Below are 16989 nucleotides of genomic sequence, written 5' to 3' on the forward strand. Positions count from 1 at the left end.
TTGTTCAATTTGTTTTCAAAACTAATTCTGATGGATACAAATAAAACCAAATTAAGTATTAAGTAGCCTTGGTCAATAATTTTCCAAGGGCACAGACTATTTATTAGGGAGGACAAGTGTGGAGAAATGGAGATTGCCTTTTGAATGTCCATGAGTTACCGGAGGGAAGCTGACACAGGAAGGACCCTCACAGCAGCAGAGACCGAACCGTTCAGTGTCCATCGCGCTGTGGGCACATACCTGGTTGCTGAACAGCCATACTCTTCAGGAGTTTTTCCTCCTTCTTTTTCTAGCTGTTTTCCTCCTTTCTTGCTTTTTTTTGTTTGTTTGTTTGTTTAATTTCCCCCTTTTACAGATTTGCAGTTGGATTACTTTGGAGAAACACTTGTTGTTGCCACTATATATTTCAATCGTTCAAACCCTTAATCTGTCTTTAAGCTACTCTGTCAGCTGTTCGGTTTCATGTTAAACAAACTCCATATTTAATTAAAGCATCTCCATGCTTTCACCCAAGTCAATGATGAAAATCCCTGAGTGGAATGCTCTCCGAAGTTATCCCTCTGAGTCTCCCCAGTTGTTGCCCTCTTGGTCAGGCCATCACGATGAAAGAGATATAATTATTATTTTTATCTTATAAATAGCAGTGAGGTTAAACTATGAGCTAATCATTTGTTTATAAGAAGATGGTAACAGTGGGTCCCAAAATCTTTTGAACTGCAGAAGAGACCCGGCTCTGGCTTCCCCATCTCCGCGGGACCTCATGTTGTCAGTCTGCTCTGGTTTGGATGTCTCAGAGTTCTTTCCACCTGTTCATGTGGCCACGCTCCCTGCGTGTTGGGCACTGTTCTGGGCACTGGGATGGGATTCAGTGGTGAGCTGGGACATGTGTGGTCACTGTCCTCATGGATTTATAGTTGGGAGGAGACACAGGCACTTATTAAATCATCACACAAACGCAGGTAAATTTGCTGTTATGACTCATGTGGCCAAGAAGAGACACAGGTTCTGTGGGTCCTAAAATAGAAGGAGCTGAGCAAGCCAGGGAGGCCAGGGGATGCTTTTTTGGCAAAGTAGGCTGGAACTGACATTTAAAGGAGCTCCTTCTTCAGAGGGAGGGAAGAGCTACCAGCCAGAAGAAGAAGCATATGCAAAGGCCCTGTGGCAAGAGGGTGGGAGGAGCATGGCAAACAAGAGGAAGCATTTGGATATTCAGTTAGGGACAGAGCACTTAAGACCTCCTGACCTTGATTAGGGATTTTCCTTTCTCTTTAGAACTTTGGGAAGCCACAGCAGGAATGTAAGGGAGGGAGCCAGGTGGGCAGGGTTGATATGCGTGGGTAAAAGTCATTTCATAGGCTTATGGAGGAGGAAGTATGAGCAGCAGCAGAATGGATGGGGCAGAGTGGTGTGCAGACCAGGGGAAATTGGGGGGCTGGGCAAGGATGATGGTGTGATGAATGGGGACAGTGGTAATGGAGGAGGAAACTCAGCAAGTCTTGGTGAGGGAAGCAATGTGGGAACTGTGGGGCAAAGAAGGTGCAGCGTAGCGTGGCTTCTGGCTGGCACCGTGGGGTGGGCCATAGCACCTTCACTGAGACTGGCTGCTCTGCAAGGCACCAGCCCAGGGAGGGGATCCTGCATCGGGGTGTGGGGTGTGAGGTATTTCTGGGCTCTCCAAGAAGGCACGCTGAGCTGACTGTGCTTGTTATGAGCAGGGAGGGAGGGCTGGGCTGCAGACACAAATGCAAATGGGCAGGTGACCTGCATATCTGTGTAAATCAAGTCTTGACTCTAGGTGAGATTTAGAAGCTTCTAGAACGGGAAGAGATGAGACCAGCGATCAAGCTACAAGCAATCTCTAATTGCTGGTTAATACAGACTGGCTAAGGGATGGGCAGAAAAGCAGGAGGAGATCCTGGAAAGTGTCTGTGTCACCAAAGCCAAGAGAAGAGAGGGTGTTTCAAGAAGAAAGGCATGTGTACTCCACGCTGAACACTGTTACAGAGGGATCCAGGGAGGTGAGGAAAACCCATGAGTCTTTCTCCTTGTAGAAGTCACTGGAGACCTGGAGTTGCATTTGGGGAGTGATGGAGCCCCAAGCAGAGTAGGGTGTTGAAAGGTGAGGGGCAAGGTTTGAAAATGGAGACAAACGTGTAGATGAGAGATCTGTCTGTGACTCTGTAAATGTTAAGAAAGGTGGCAGTAGACAGGGTCCAGTGGGGTTGTTTTGTCGTTGTTGTTATTGTTTTTTGCCTTTAAGAAGGACATGACCATGTTCCAAACCACCAGAAAGGAAACAAAGGAGGAAAAGAAGGGACAGCTCCTTGGGCAGGAGCCCTGGAAGGCAGGAGGGCAAGTTTCTGTGGTGCAAGGGGAAGGGCTAGCCTGGGGCAGGAACAGGGCACCTCTGTCACAGTGACCAAACCGTGGTGCTACTCTGGGCAATGTCCTATCCTGTGGTTCCCCTCCACAGCACTCTAGAAACCTCATCTTCCTTGGAGGCTTTATTACCATTTTCCACCTTTGTCTCTGACCCCACCCCACATCTCTGGCTCTTCCTGGGCTCCACGTCAAGGTCTCTCACTGCCTGCGGTGGGGTGGCTCTAAGTGGCTTGCATTGCTCCACACTCACCACGGGGCACTGAAGCCATCACCTCCCCAGGTTTTCTACATTCCTTGTGCTCTCAGCATCATGAATGGTGACCCAGCTGCCCAAGCTGGAACCCTGGAGTCGTGCTGATTTCTCCCCCCGCCTTGCCCTCAATGAGCTCCCATGATTCTGCTTCTTCAGTATTCTGCCATTTCTTCCACTGCTCCCTGCCCACGTCCCTCTGCTTCCTGCAGGCATCATCCTCACTTACTTGGAGAGTTGCAGTAACATCTGAAATGATTTCCTTATCTCTAGTGTTTCTCATGGTTCTGCAGTTCCTAATTCTTAGGGGCCAAGGCTCCCAGCAAACCTTCAGAAGCCGGGGCTCGAAGGAAACCAGAAGTCTGCTCTCAAGTTATCTGATGTGAAGGCCCTTCTGATGTTTCCTGATGGCAGGGAGGCTTCCTGAGGGCAGACACAAAGTCTTACCCCTCTTCTGCTTGTTCATCTTGTAATTCCCTGCAACACCGATGGTGTATGCTGCACGTAGCAGGGACCCAAACATCGGTTACTGTGAAGTCGCACGTTAACTTCTTGCCAGATCTTACTGGTGGTGGTGGTGGGGCCACAGGCAGGGAAAGGGCCCTTTATGGACAGAGAGCTGTCCATAAGGAGCAGGGTGAGCAATTAGACCTGACTGGGAAGCAAGACAAATCCTCTGAGAACTGCCCAGACCACTCCAAGCTGGGAAAACCAAGTTCTGGGAAAACCAAGTTCTGGAGAAATCTGATGTTAACGAGATACCTGGAGCCAGACACCTCCGTCACCTAGCAAGTCTTTGGTGAGAGGTCACAATTGTGTTTATTTGTAAGGGACATGCAGATTTAGCTAGAGAAAGAAACACATGGGAATTGTACGTGCCCAGCCCCTAGGAAGTGAGGGCAGTGGAGGAGGACCCCCAGGGAGTACAGGGAGAATACGTGTGTGCAATGATTGAATCAGATGGATACTTGCTCAATCTTCACTTTGTACTTCGTGCATATCTGTCTGTAAGGGAACAATTTGCTTTGTTATGGTACAAAGTATAGAATGTTTGATGATAGGTCAAGTGATGTAAGAAGATCATAAGAGCATCTGATAAGACTTTCTAGCTTACTAATAACTAATTGTGTTTCCAAGAAATTGTGATTGTCATGCTCTATGTGCCCACACAAAATATAGATCTCTGTTGAAGACAAGTGGGAGCATTAGGGGAATCTGCTGCTCACTGTCCCTTTACAGAGTAGTTTGAGAAAATCTAGCAGAGAAGGTTCAGGAGGGAACATGGCTGTCCTTCACTCTGGAAGTGACTCACAGCTCACTGTTACTTGGTTTTAGTCCATATCTGATCCCACTTGGGAAAGTCTGCTTCAGGTCCTCACCTGTTGTGTGTGTCCTGAGGAGAGTGGGAAACTCAGCCTTCAAGTTTTGACAACAATCATTTTTAGAAACGATGATTTTGTCTGATGAGGAACACACAGGAAAGTTGACCCCTTTCCCTTGAATTGCCCAGTGCAGAACTGGGGCAGCTACTAAGTCTTTTTGTGGGCCCTTTATTTTCCCAAGAGTTCTCAGTTGCTTCTGGCAGTGGAATGTAGGCAGCACACACTTGAGGCTCATGGCCTACTTCAGGTTAATTTATTCAATAAAGATGGATCTGGTGGCCCATTGTTAGGACTTTGGTGGCTTGCAGCCAGAGGGAAGAAATGGGACTTGTCTAAATAGGTCTCACTTATTTAGTTATGTGGATTCTTTCTTTCTTCTTTTTAAGTTTTGAATCCTTACATCAACATAGTTAACATCTTCTGTCAATTTTGCCTCAGCAGTGATTGAGAGGGAATGCTTGAATTGGCTGAGCCAATTTTCTTCTCCTCTGTAAANAGAGTTCTCAGTTGCTTCTGGCAGTGGAATGTAGGCAGCACACACTTGAGGCTCATGGCCTACTTCAGGTTATTCAATAAAGATGGATCTGGTGGCCCATTGTTAGGACTTTGGTGGCTTGCAGCCAGAGGGAAGAAATGGGACTTGTCTAAATAGGCCTCACTTATTTAGTTATGTGGATTCTTTCTTTCTTCTTTTTAAGTTTTGAATCCTTACATCAACATAGTTAACATCTTCTGTCAATTTTGCCTCAGCAGTGATTGAGAGGGAATGCTTGAATTGGCTGAGCCAATTTTCTTCTCCTCTGTAAACTTCATAAGTCTCTGAGCCTCATATGTATGAAATAGTGTATAAGAAAGGAGCTGGCCTGGGGCGCCTGGGTAGCACAGTCGTTAGGCATCTGCCTTCGGCTCGGGGCGTGACCCCGGCGTTCCGGGATCGAGCCCCACATCGGGCTCCTCCGCTGAGAGCCGCCCTTCTCCTCTGTAAACTTCATAAGTCTCTGAGCCTCATATGTATGAAATAGTGTATAAGAAAGGAGCTGGCCTGGGGCGCCTGGGTAGCACAGTCGTTAGGCATCTGCCTTCGGCTCGGGGCGTGACCCCGGCGTTCCGGGATCGAGCCCCACATCGGGCTCCTCCGCTGAGAGCCGCCTTCTTCCTCTCTCACTCCCCTGCTGTGTTCCCTCTCTCTCTGGCTGTCTCTCTGTCACATAAATAAATAAAATCTTTAAAAAAAAAAAGAAAAGAAAGAAAGGAGCTGGCCAACCACACCTCTAAGCCCCCCCCCAAATCACTTCCTCATTGTCTCCCAGACCCTCCAGTCCAGATAATGCATTTTTCCAATCTGACCATAGGTGATTCTATTGACAAAGCTTTGAATACCATACATAAATTGTTAAAGAAGTTTGAAAACATTAACTTTGCCACTTACATTATTAAGAATGTATCAAACCAGTGGAAGAAAGGTTACCATTTTGAACCATGGTGAGAAATATTTGTTTTGAATTTCTACCATCTACCATCTAGCCTGGTTATTAGGTCAGGTTTCCTCAAAACACGCTCTAAGAGCTTGCCCACGTAAGTATTGAGAAATTACTCCCAGGTGCGGGATAGCAAAACAGAAGCTGTACAAGAATGCATTCAGACGGCCCCACCCGGGCCCGATCCCACGAGGGACCCTGGAGTAGAGATGTGCGTCCGGGCTTCTCCCCGCTCCGGCTCCGGCTCCGGAGTCCAGCTGCCCTCTACTCCCTCCGGCAGCCACTGTCTGAAGGCTGCCCTGGAGGGAAGGAGTGGACATTTCTGGGCACTTCTGGCTTTTGTCATGTGTGCAAAGTGCTTCAATAACCCGTAGTTCTATAATACTTCCCAAGGAAAGGCCTCCAAAGAGAAATTCAGGTGCTGGCAATGAAAGGGAAGACCAAGAGGTGGGGATGCACCTGGCACCTGATACTCTCTCAAGAAAGCTTTTGAAAGGAATGTTTGAGAGAGTGAAAAGCCTTTTGACCACAATCAGGATTATTTTTACGGCAAGTTTAGCAAGAACCCTGCCGCTTATAAAAACTCATTTCATTAAGGACTCAGGTATAATCACAAGAAAGCCATTAATTAATGTTGTTGATAAATAGTAGTTGATAAATGGACATTTCCTATGCTATAGAAGACGTTTTTGTGATTTTTCTAAGAAGATGATAAATGTTTCTCTAAAACTTTTAAAAATGAACTTGACTCTGTCATACTCGCAAATGAACATAATCTGTGTTTTTTGGGGCCATAAAATACATATGGAAAAATATACAACTGTGTTAAAAAATTGGTCAATACATTGTGTTGACATTTTTGGTACATCCCAACTCAGTAGAAACTGGAAACTTCATACCAATAATTTTCTCAAAGCAAATTGGTTTTGGCTTGTAGTAATTGCTTTTCTAGTAGAAGGAAGGTCACAGCAGTAGAAAGAATGGGGCCAAATACATTTGAGTGATTTGTTCCCCCAACTGCCAAGCATGGGTCAACTGCAAACAGGCAGAATGTGGGGAAAAAGACATGGAAATACAGAAGGTCCAAGGAAAGCTGCCTCGGTCAGTGTCTCTCACAGAGCCCCTCTCTTCCCTGGCTGCCTTCAATACCTTTTCTTCCCTTTAGACTCTGAAGAAATGAAAATTTTCCCCAGCATTCTAAAAGGGAAACAATTGCTTTAAAATTCCACAACTGCCTTCAATCCTATAAATTTCTGTCTTTCAGGTTTTATCTCAAACAATACATGATGTTCATATTTTAGAAATGGTTTTCTTGATGTTCTCTGGAGTTATATTCATAAAAATGAACAATTAGGTAGGTTATATTCCTAAAGGGAAAAATTCAGTATTCACATTTTAACATATAAAAAATGAGTATGTCATTAACTACCTTAAATCCTTTTATGGAAAAAATATGTTATAAATAAACAGATGCATCAATGCATAAATAGAAACTTCTGCCCTCTTTGTTCCTGCGTGCGGGTTTCTTGCACCCTGCGGGGAGGCCCTGTTAGCTGCTCTGGCTTCGCCTTCCCAAATTGCTGTAGCATCACACAGCAGCCTGTCTTGTCTCCTCGATAGGGCCACTGCCACTCCAGCCCTGGGCACGAGTCAAAGTGCTGACACGAGGGTTTGGCAGTGCCAAGGCAGCTCAACCTAACGGGACATCTTTGCAGTGTCGATTGCTCAGAAGCACGTAGGAAATATTGTGAAAATTGACCGAGTCGGTTAATTGCATTTATAGACAGAATGCAGGGGGATTACCAAACGTCCCTGGTTCTCACAGAGATGTTTTCTCACTGAGATAACAAAACAGTCGACTTGGCACAGAAAACATTCACCCACGCAGCGGGTCTCCTTCTGCAGTCTAACCCTGGGCTTAAACCCACAGACCAGACAGGACACGGGCTCAAATGCTGTGATCCAGGGATGCTGAAGCAATATCTCAGAGCACCACCAATGAGCAGCTGGCCTCAGCGGTCAAGGACATAGACCCTGGAGCCAGGCTGCCTGAGGTCCACTCCTGAGAAGCTGCAGGACCTTGGGTAAGGCACCGGCCACTCCCTGCCTCAGTTTCCCCCTGTGGAAAGCGGATAATGATGGTTGTTATGGGGATCAGAGAAGCCAGGTCTGTCAAGTGCTAAGAATGGAACCTGGCACAGAGTGGGTTCCACATAGGTTGTCAGTAAATCTATGACAGCGGCAGGCTGGCTGTGCAGAAATCCTGGATGTTCCAAAGACAGAAAGATAGAGGGCAAAACATTGTGCTCTTTTATGTGCTGCCCATGGTTCAGCAAGAGTCCCGAGGTGTCTCAGGGCTCTGGTTCTTCACTCGGAGAAATAGAGACAATCCCACAGATGTGAGGCTGATTTGAGAGATCAGAGGTGAAGTCAGTCAAGAACGGCATGCTCAGCTGGGGCTCAGTAAGCAGCAGCCACAGACCCTGAAACAACTTTGCTCTCGTTATCATTTGCTCATGTTAGGTCTAAGAAGAAAAAGCGGATCTCCGTGAGCACAGCTCAGCCTGCACCTCAGGGCTGTGGATCTCTGTGAGCACTGCTCAGCCTACACCACGGGGCTGTGAGGACGTCCCTGAGCATGGCTCAGCCTACACCACGGGGCTGTGAGGACATCCCTGAGCATGGCTCAGCCTACACCACAGGGCTGTGAGGATGTCCCTGAGCACGGCCNCTCATGTTAGGTCTAAGAAGAAAAAGCGGATCTCCGTGAGCACAGCTCAGCCTGCACCTCAGGGCTGTGAGGGTCTCTGTGAGCACAGCTCAGCCTACACCACGGGGCTGTGAGGACGTCCCTGAGCACGGCTCAGCCTACACCACGGGGCTGTGAGGACGTCCCTGAGCATGGCTCAGCCTACACCACGGGGCTGTGAGGACATCCCTGAGCATGGCTCAGCCTACACCACGGGGCTGTGAGGATGTCCCTGAGCACGGCTCAGCCTACACCACGGGGCTGTGAGTGTTCCCGTGAGCACAGCTCAGCTTATATCATGGGGCTGTGAGTGTCTCTGTGAGCACGGCTCAGCCTGTGTTATTTGAAACCGTGTGCTCTCACTTCAGCTTGGCCACGTTTCTCAGATTTCTGCCCTTCCAGGCTTCCTGACTCTGGCTTAGGGTCATGAGGCGCCATTTAATAATTCCCACCCCGCACCACAGATTAGCGGCTGATTCACAAAACCCCAGCCTGTTCTGTGTTGTAGTTTAGTCTGAGAAAACACAGCAGGACTCATCACTTCAGGTGATCCTAAGCCATAGGCTTTCCTTTTATTTTAACGAAGACCGAAAACTTCACGCGAGTCTGCCCTTGCTCACAAGTGGGCCGTATGTCATGATCATACATTCCAACGCTTCTATTTGCAAACATTTTGATCTCTGGCACCGTTTTACCAATGCAACGAAACAAAACGATGGCATCCCAGAAATAATACTTTGATGGGGAACTCGAGAGAACCACTTTGGCCTTCCGACACTCCTCGTGCCGCAGAGCAAGACGCAGGCCGGCCCGAGTTGTGGAGCTTGGGCCCTGACCCAGGGCGTAGTCCTGGGCAAGCCGCTCGATTCTCAACCCCACCTGTGCTCCGGACCTGACACGCAGCCCCCACGGGACATGACCCCTGGCAGCTTCCTGGAGCTCGGCCAGGGACCCTCCCTGCTTTCCCCACCCACCTCCCCTTCGGTGCCTCGGCTGAATTTTCTAAGGCAGCTCACATTAATTTGTAAATCTTTTCCTTTCACCTCTATACATTTCTTAAAAATTTGCAGCAGGAATGAATGGTACCTAAATAACTTGATTAGGTTACTGAAAATTGTTTTAATTTGGTTAGCTAAAATTCAGAAAAGAATTGAAACTTGCTAATTCTCAAGGAATCCATATATAAAAGCTTACAATGCTTGCTGACTAATTTTCTCTGTTAGACTCACTTTCACAGAAAATCAAGCGGTCTAAGAAATACAGACCGTAATTTTCTTCAGGAGGGCATGACGTTTCCCTAAACATCAGCAGTAACTGTTTAACTACAACTCACCACTGAGCAAAACAGATGTCCCTCCTGGCGATGAAGTCCCAGGTTATCCAGAAGCATGGGTTTGTCTCCGATGGTTCCACACCCCAGCGAGATTTTTCTCATGTGTTTTGGTATTTCTGCACACGAGGCTGGAAGTGAACGTGGATTTTATTGAACATCATGCTTAAGACAATCCGGAAGAATCCATAGGTTTTAGTTAACTATTCAGAATTGCAGAAGGTCTAATAGCAGACAAGCAGCACTCGGTGCCCACACAAGTGACGGGATAAATCCTTCATGCACAGAAGTTAGATCCTGAAGATTTCTGGTATTGACATTAATTGGTAGAGAGGTGACCCCTTGCTCTAAAAGGTGAGAGGGCCCCCAGGGAGCTGGGACCCAGACCTGGAGCCTGGGCTGAGCTGTCCCTCTCTGGCCCCTGACTCTGGCCCGCGCTCAGCTCCTGCTGGTGACGTGGAGACGTGAGACTGGCTGTTCACAGTGGTTCCCATGAGCCGTCTCACTCACGCAATAGAGATTTATTAACTCCTCTGCAGTTCTAGGACTTGGGGACACATCGTAAATGACACAGATGAAAACTATTGCTCTGGTCGAGCTCACCCCAATTTCACGCAACCCCCGGGACGCAGACGGATGCTTCTCGCCCGTCACAGCCAAGTTGCAATGAGACGTCTCTTCATCTGTGTGCCTCCCCTTGTGTGAGACACTGCAGGGACAACGGACCCTGGAGTTCCTGCCCAGAAAGTTCTGAGCCACTGCTGTGTCCTGGGCCTCTCCCAGACCTAATCTCCCCAGAGCTGGCCACACTGGCTCAAGGGACAGTGAAAGGGTAACTGTTGGGTGGGGTGTGTCTCAAGCCCGGAGGTGCAGGCTGGCACATCCACACGTGTGTGGACAGACCCATGGGGTAGGCAGAAGGCAGAACAGGCCAGTCCTCAGGGGGACACCAGGCTCTAAAACAGCACCCTGAATCTGAGCCTGAACTTTCCATCAGTTGTGAAGGTGTGTGGGTCAGGGCAGGAGTATAAAGCCATTTTATTCTGTTATCACGAGGGCTGGCTCAATTGATAACGTCACATACTTAGACATACTGTGTGGGGAATAGTGGGGGACGAGACTGGCTCCTTCTGGCTGCCGAGACAGTTAACTTCTCAGGCATTTTGGGAACCCTCAGCCGCTGGAGATCGGCCGGGAGCACTCACTGCAGGGACCGGCAGACACCAGAAGTCAGGTGTTCTCCCAGAGCCCTCACCTGTCCTGCTGCTCCAGCTGCGCGTCTTAGGGCTGGCCTGTCAGGGGCTCGTGCCACTCACCCCCGGCCTTGTCCTCAAGTTGGTGCCTCCTGGTCACAGCGTGGCTATGGCAGCATCTTCCAGGAAGGAAGGAGAGAGCGGAGGGGGGAGCACCTGTGTCCCTGTGGATTTCCACCTTTTTTTCATCTGCTGTGCGGTGTGTCTGTGTTAGCTGTCAGGGGCTCTGAACTCCAGCCTTTGTCTTTCCCCCTGGCATGGAGAAGGGGGTGATGATGCATAAGGAACCGGGGTCACCCATGGAGACCCGATTCAAGCCACTCCTTCTCTTCCCACCAATGTGGACTTGGGGCAAAGTGATTCTGGGAACCATCAGCATCCCCCTGAACAGAGCGGAAAGGGATGTGAACCGGGAGCATCGGTCGTGAGTCCATTGTCCTCCACGCGAGAATGTGCAGAGGTGGCCGGACCACAGACGGGAGAAAGCGGGGAGGTGCACAGGCTCAAGGGGACACACGTCTCCGCAAGGGGAGGCTGAAAGCTCAGGGACTTCCTCTGGGTGGTTTTCCACTTCCTGCTCCCAGGCTGGCAAAGTTCCAGCGTCCATCCCATCCTGCATCTCCGTAATAAGTTCCACATTTTATAATAAGTTTATAATTTTATAATGTTTTAAAGCTTGTAACTTTAAAATATGCTCCAATCTGGTTTTTGTTATTAGCAATAAAATTATTTTGCGTAACTTTTTTAATGAAAATTTTGATTGTCTTTTTGTAGGATAAGTTAACTCATAAATACTTGACATTCATTTAAAATTGTGGTTTTTTAAAAGATTTTATTTATTTGGGGTGGGGGGCAAAGGGAGATGGAGAAACAGACTCCCTTTTGAGCAAGGACTCTGGGATCATGAGCTGAGCAGAAGGCAGACGCTTAGCTGACTGAACCACCCTGGAGCCCCTTAAAATTGTTTTTTTGAATTAACCATGTTTTTCACTCTATCCTGAAGAAGAAAGCATAACAAAAAAAACCCAAAGAATTAAAAGTATCTTACAGAATCACAAAATAAGTTGAGTATTCTCTGCCTCAGAAAAAAAAAAAAAATAGAATTCCCAGAACTTTTCAGGGCTATCTTGAAATATCTTGTTAGGAACATTGGTGTACTGGAAACATAGAGGGAAACTATACATTTTCCATATTTAAGACACGACTGGAAGGGAAATTGAGAGAACATCATCTCTGCCCCTGGGCAAGGCCGTCCTGAATCCTGAAACGTGGTGCTTGACAGGCGTCTCTGACGTCACGTCCCGTAACCCCCTCCTACGGCTGCGAGTCAGAGTTTCCATATTTAGGAAGACTTACATCTTGTCTAGGTTTGCGGTGACTGATCCCGACCTAATACCACGATGTTCTCACCCCAAGAAGGCCACGCGGCACACTTTCAAATCACGACGCGTTAACGTTAACGGCTGTCTTTTGAAGGGGTGCTGGACGAGTTCTTCAGGCATCGCCGCTGCTCTGGGGGGGCTGCCGGGCTGTTGGGCAGGCAGAAGGTGGAGCCCTGGGTGGACTCCGCGTTGATGTCTTGGGCTCCTGGGGGCTCAGTAACATGGGAAATGTGATCAGTTTGGAAGACAAACAAGGATCGGTGAAGTGATCGAATAAGGAAGAGTCTGTACCCTCAGGACTGTGCAGCCGGCGTATTTCTCCAGGTCAATCCCGAGGGCAGACTCTAAAAAATATGGTGTTGGAGGAATGAGTAGATACAAATTCTTGTGCTGTTTATTACCGCCTGGTGATACGGGAGCTGACCGTGTACCGGTGGAAATAGGTGAGGCGAAATGAACCGAAGAAGAACAGCACAGACTTCGGCTTTTAGGGGAGTCCTAAGTGACCAGCCACACCAACTTCTAAAGGACCGTCGTGAGCCCTCGGGTGAGGAGCGGCGCTTCTCCTCGCGAATCAGTTTGAGACAAGCCCCCCCACCCTGTGTACGTGCGAGCCCAAACCTACCACTTCCAGCAATTGCCTTAACTGCAGACGTGCAGGTGTGACGGGGCCTGAAGAGCTCCTTGGCCGCACTCCCCACTCGAATTCCACGTGGGACTGTGTGCTTCATTTCAGGCTGGCTGTGGAGACACTTTTTGTTTTGTTTTGTTTTGTTTAATATGCTAAACAAAGAGGTAGAGATATGAGTACGTAAAGAGTGGGTGGTCTTAAATTCACTGAGGTAGAAATGCAGCATGGGTTCCAAGGAGATGAACTTCTTCCAAAGCGGAAGGCTTTCCAAACAACTTACGTCAGGGGAGCGAGCGTAATTACCTAATTATGCAATGTAAGGCACTTTGTTTTTAGAGAGGAAACCAGATGCACAAAGACTTTTTATGTGAAACCGAGTGTGATGGGGCAGATGAGTGTGCGTATTACAGAGGTGCTGTTTGCAAGCCATGTTTTCCCGGAGAAGCAAACTCCAAAGGCGTGGACCCGGTTGGACACATTTCAAAAGAGCTTTGATATTCATTGTGGCAGATTCAAGATGGGTCTGACTGGTTCCTTGCCCACCGCCCACTGAAAGGTGGCATCGAGTTCCCCTCCCTGGGTTACAGGCAGTCTTAGTGCTCACTCTGGCAATAGAACGGAGCACGTGATTCCCGACCTGGCAGCTCCCGCCTTCTGTGTCTTGGGGCAGTTTCTGAGGGAGGCTCGAACCACCGCCGAAGAGCCTGAGACCGTGTTCCCAGAGAGACCACGCGTAGAGTCCCGGTGGACAGTCTCAGCCAGGCCCAGCCGGCAGCCCTGCCCCCGAGACTCGGGGTGTGTGGGGCCAGTGCTCTTGGGCCCCCCAGACCAGCTGGTCTGCCGGGTGAACACCAGCAGGGCACCTCAGTCAACACGCTATGACACGGAAGCAGAGCCCGCCTGAGCCCTGCCCGCGTCCCTACCCTGACACTGTGCCATGCAATCAGTTAGTTGTTGTAAGCTGTTAAACGTGCAATCATCTGTTACGCGGGACTAGGTAATTGGGGTGCTCACCAATAGTCCACCTTCAGGATTTTCATTGGTTCTCTGGGTTTAGCGCGATATTATTACGTTCTACTTTATAACTTAAACACGAAGAATAAGGCTGGTTAGGACACACCCATCTCTGGGTGTAGGTGATACGCAGTCATTCTAAAAACTACAGAGTACTGTTTATATGATATTCTAGAAACTTCCTAATCTTGGGAAAAAATTTTGAAGTTCTTTTCAGTTGATTCATCTGTACATGGGTGATGACTAATTTCTACCTCACAGGGTTGCTGGAGGAATTACATGGGATAATGTTCGCAAAATAACCTGGCATCTTTAAAAGCCAAATGTGTTGAGAAGGAAATATTATAGGAAGTATTTCTATAGGAATTATTTTCCAATATCAATTATGTTCCTACTTATATGGTAGAAAATCTGATTTTTGTTATTCTTAAAGAGTTGTATTAATACAGAATTTTTTTATTATAATAATTTTTTTTATTTTGTTAGTCACTATACAGTACATCCCTGGTTTTTGATGTAAAGTTTGATTCATAATGTTTTTTGAAGCATTTTTATAAATGGGCTTTATATAATATCAATGACGGTCATATAATAATTAATAGAAGAAAGATTTCAATGTCCAAATCTTTTATTTGTGTCCCCCAATTGAGTCAGCTGTATTTTATATATATATAAAAAAAGACAATCACAATGCAATGATTTAGAAGTCTCTAAATGTTTACCAGCTAATAGTAAATTATAATCCCAAAATCTTGAAAAATCTTGTAAGATGGCAAAATAATCATTTGGACATGAGAATTGCTGTGGGTTCCAATTTCCTTCATTGGTCTCCCTTGTGCTGAGACTCAAGTGAAATGCGCACACAGAGGTTTAGAGCGGGACGTGGCTGCTTCCACACCTGTCGTCTTCATGTTTGGTTTAACAGCAGGGCTGGCTGGGCCGCATTCATCCTTTCCAAGAGTGGAGCTCTGTGTCGAACCACAGTTTATAGATAGGAGGGGAAGAAGAGAGTGTGAAGAAGACTCTGGAAAGGAAAGCAGGAGGACAGCTTTAAATCACTGTGTCTTGCAGACCATTTCAGGAGGCAGCAGCGGGTCGGCCATGGCACAACCACACTCAGGGTCAGGGAGGGGCTTGGCAGGGCAGGAACGGTGCATGGCCTTCTCCAAGGACCTCGACTGCAAGAGAAGTGGGTAACACTGGCGGGGGAGGGAGATGCAGTGAGAAGGTAAGGTGGGATGAAAGAAGCCTGACCATGAAGAGAAGGAGGCAGGTAGATGCTTTACTGGGTTGAGGGAGGTTTGGTTTTTATGGTCAGAAAGGCATGTTTATTTGGTCCAAGGGAAAGGCTGGAAGGAAGGCAGACGTGGCAGGGAGGCAGGTCGGGGACGGTGAACCCGTGGGGCCGGGACAAGGCCTCTCGGGGACTCTCTAGGAGGCAAACTGGGCTGCTGGCTCCATGTCACGGCATCTCCTGCGTGTCCTCAGCAAGCCGGTGCTCTCTTCTCCCTCACCTCCTGCCTCCATGGCCCAGAGAGCCCACCAAACCATCCGCTTTGAACAACGCTTTCTACCTCTCAGTCTGCTCAAAGGTGCCACATCTGGGTAACAAGCAAGGTGTGGAGAAGTTGACAAACAGTCGTTCTTCCTCCCTCACCTTGTGGAGCAGACAGACAAGCACGAGGAAAGTTCCCTGAGAAGATGAGAGCGTCCCGCTGTCTGTCTGACTCCTCTGTGTTGCGTTGGAAGGCAAGAGTCAAGAGCAGGCATCCTACATCTCATCAGTTCACTGCCTTCCTCCTTCTCCAGAGACCTGTGCTAAAAAGTCAAGGTCATATAAAATAGGTAGGTACCATGGTCCCTTCTCTCCATGAATTTTTCCGCCTTGATGGAGAAACAACACTTTTATGCAGTAAGCGTTCCATAGGAGATGTGTCACAGACGCTTGTGGCCCAGGCAGGGTGGGGTGAGGGGCAAGACCTGCAGAACTCCAGAGAAGGAGGCAGGACAGGTGTGAACATGGTGGGACCAGCAGGCCCTAGGCAGCGGGGATGGGACGCTGTCCCCTGCCTCATGTTAGTCTCTGCCCCTGGTTTGCTGGGCAATCAAGGGCTCTCTGTTCTTTGGTTTTCTCACTGGCAAACTGAGGTTAGGCCAGAACCCCCAGATAATTTCTAAGATTGCTTCTGCCGCAGAAATTCTGTAAAGTCACACAGACTTTAGCAACCAGGTGGAAATCAGTTTCACGCCAAAGTCAATGTTTGAAATTTCACATTTCATTTTTGAGATTTAAAAATGCTGAACTCCTGCCTGCAAAAAAAAGTAAAGACATTTTATGACGTTTAAAAAAATAATAAAATAAAATGCTGAACCATATGACACTAGTGCTGTCGTCCTACACTGTACGAGCTGATCACATATGCTCCAAGTCTGTGATAACCTTTAATAATGCTGAGGGATACGTAGTGAGCCCCACGCACGCCAGCCGCCGTCCCCCTGAAGCCGCCGTTCGCATCCCATCGCAGCAGTCCCTGCTTATAGTGTCTTGCAAGTCAGAGGCGAGCTTCAGTCAGTGAAAACAGTGGGCTGTCGGTCTGACAGTGCTAGAAAGGAGCTCTCATCGATGAGGCTAGCTGCGTCAAGAGGCAGATTACCTAAAATACGTGAGAGATGTTCCCCATTTTGTACGCCGAGGGCTTAGGAACCTAGAAGATTCTTTTTTTTTTTTTAACAACCCACCAAACTCTTTTTTTTGGGGGGGGGACTATTTTTCATTTAAATTCAATTAGCCGACATACAGTACATCATTTGTTTCAGAGGCAGAGTTCAGCGATTCATCAGTTGCCTATAACACCCAGCGCTCATCACACCACGTGCCCTCCTTAATGCCCGTCACCCAGTCACCCCGTGCCCCACCCACCTCCCTGAACTTGCAGCTTGACTGATGTCAGGCTTGACCCCTAACCGTCCTCCTCCAGCCTCGAGTTGGCTTTCTGGTTGCTTGATAGGCTGATGGCCTTAGGATTGTCCAGAGAAACAGAACCAATAGGATCTGTCTGTCCATCTGTCTATCTGCATATCAATCATCTTACGGAAGTATCATTGAGAGAGAGAGAGAGACGGATTTGAAGCAATCAG

Source organism: Ailuropoda melanoleuca, chromosome 3, assembly GCF_002007445.2.
Source record: "Ailuropoda melanoleuca isolate Jingjing chromosome 3, ASM200744v2, whole genome shotgun sequence".
Lineage (NCBI taxonomy): Eukaryota > Metazoa > Chordata > Mammalia > Carnivora > Ursidae > Ailuropoda > Ailuropoda melanoleuca.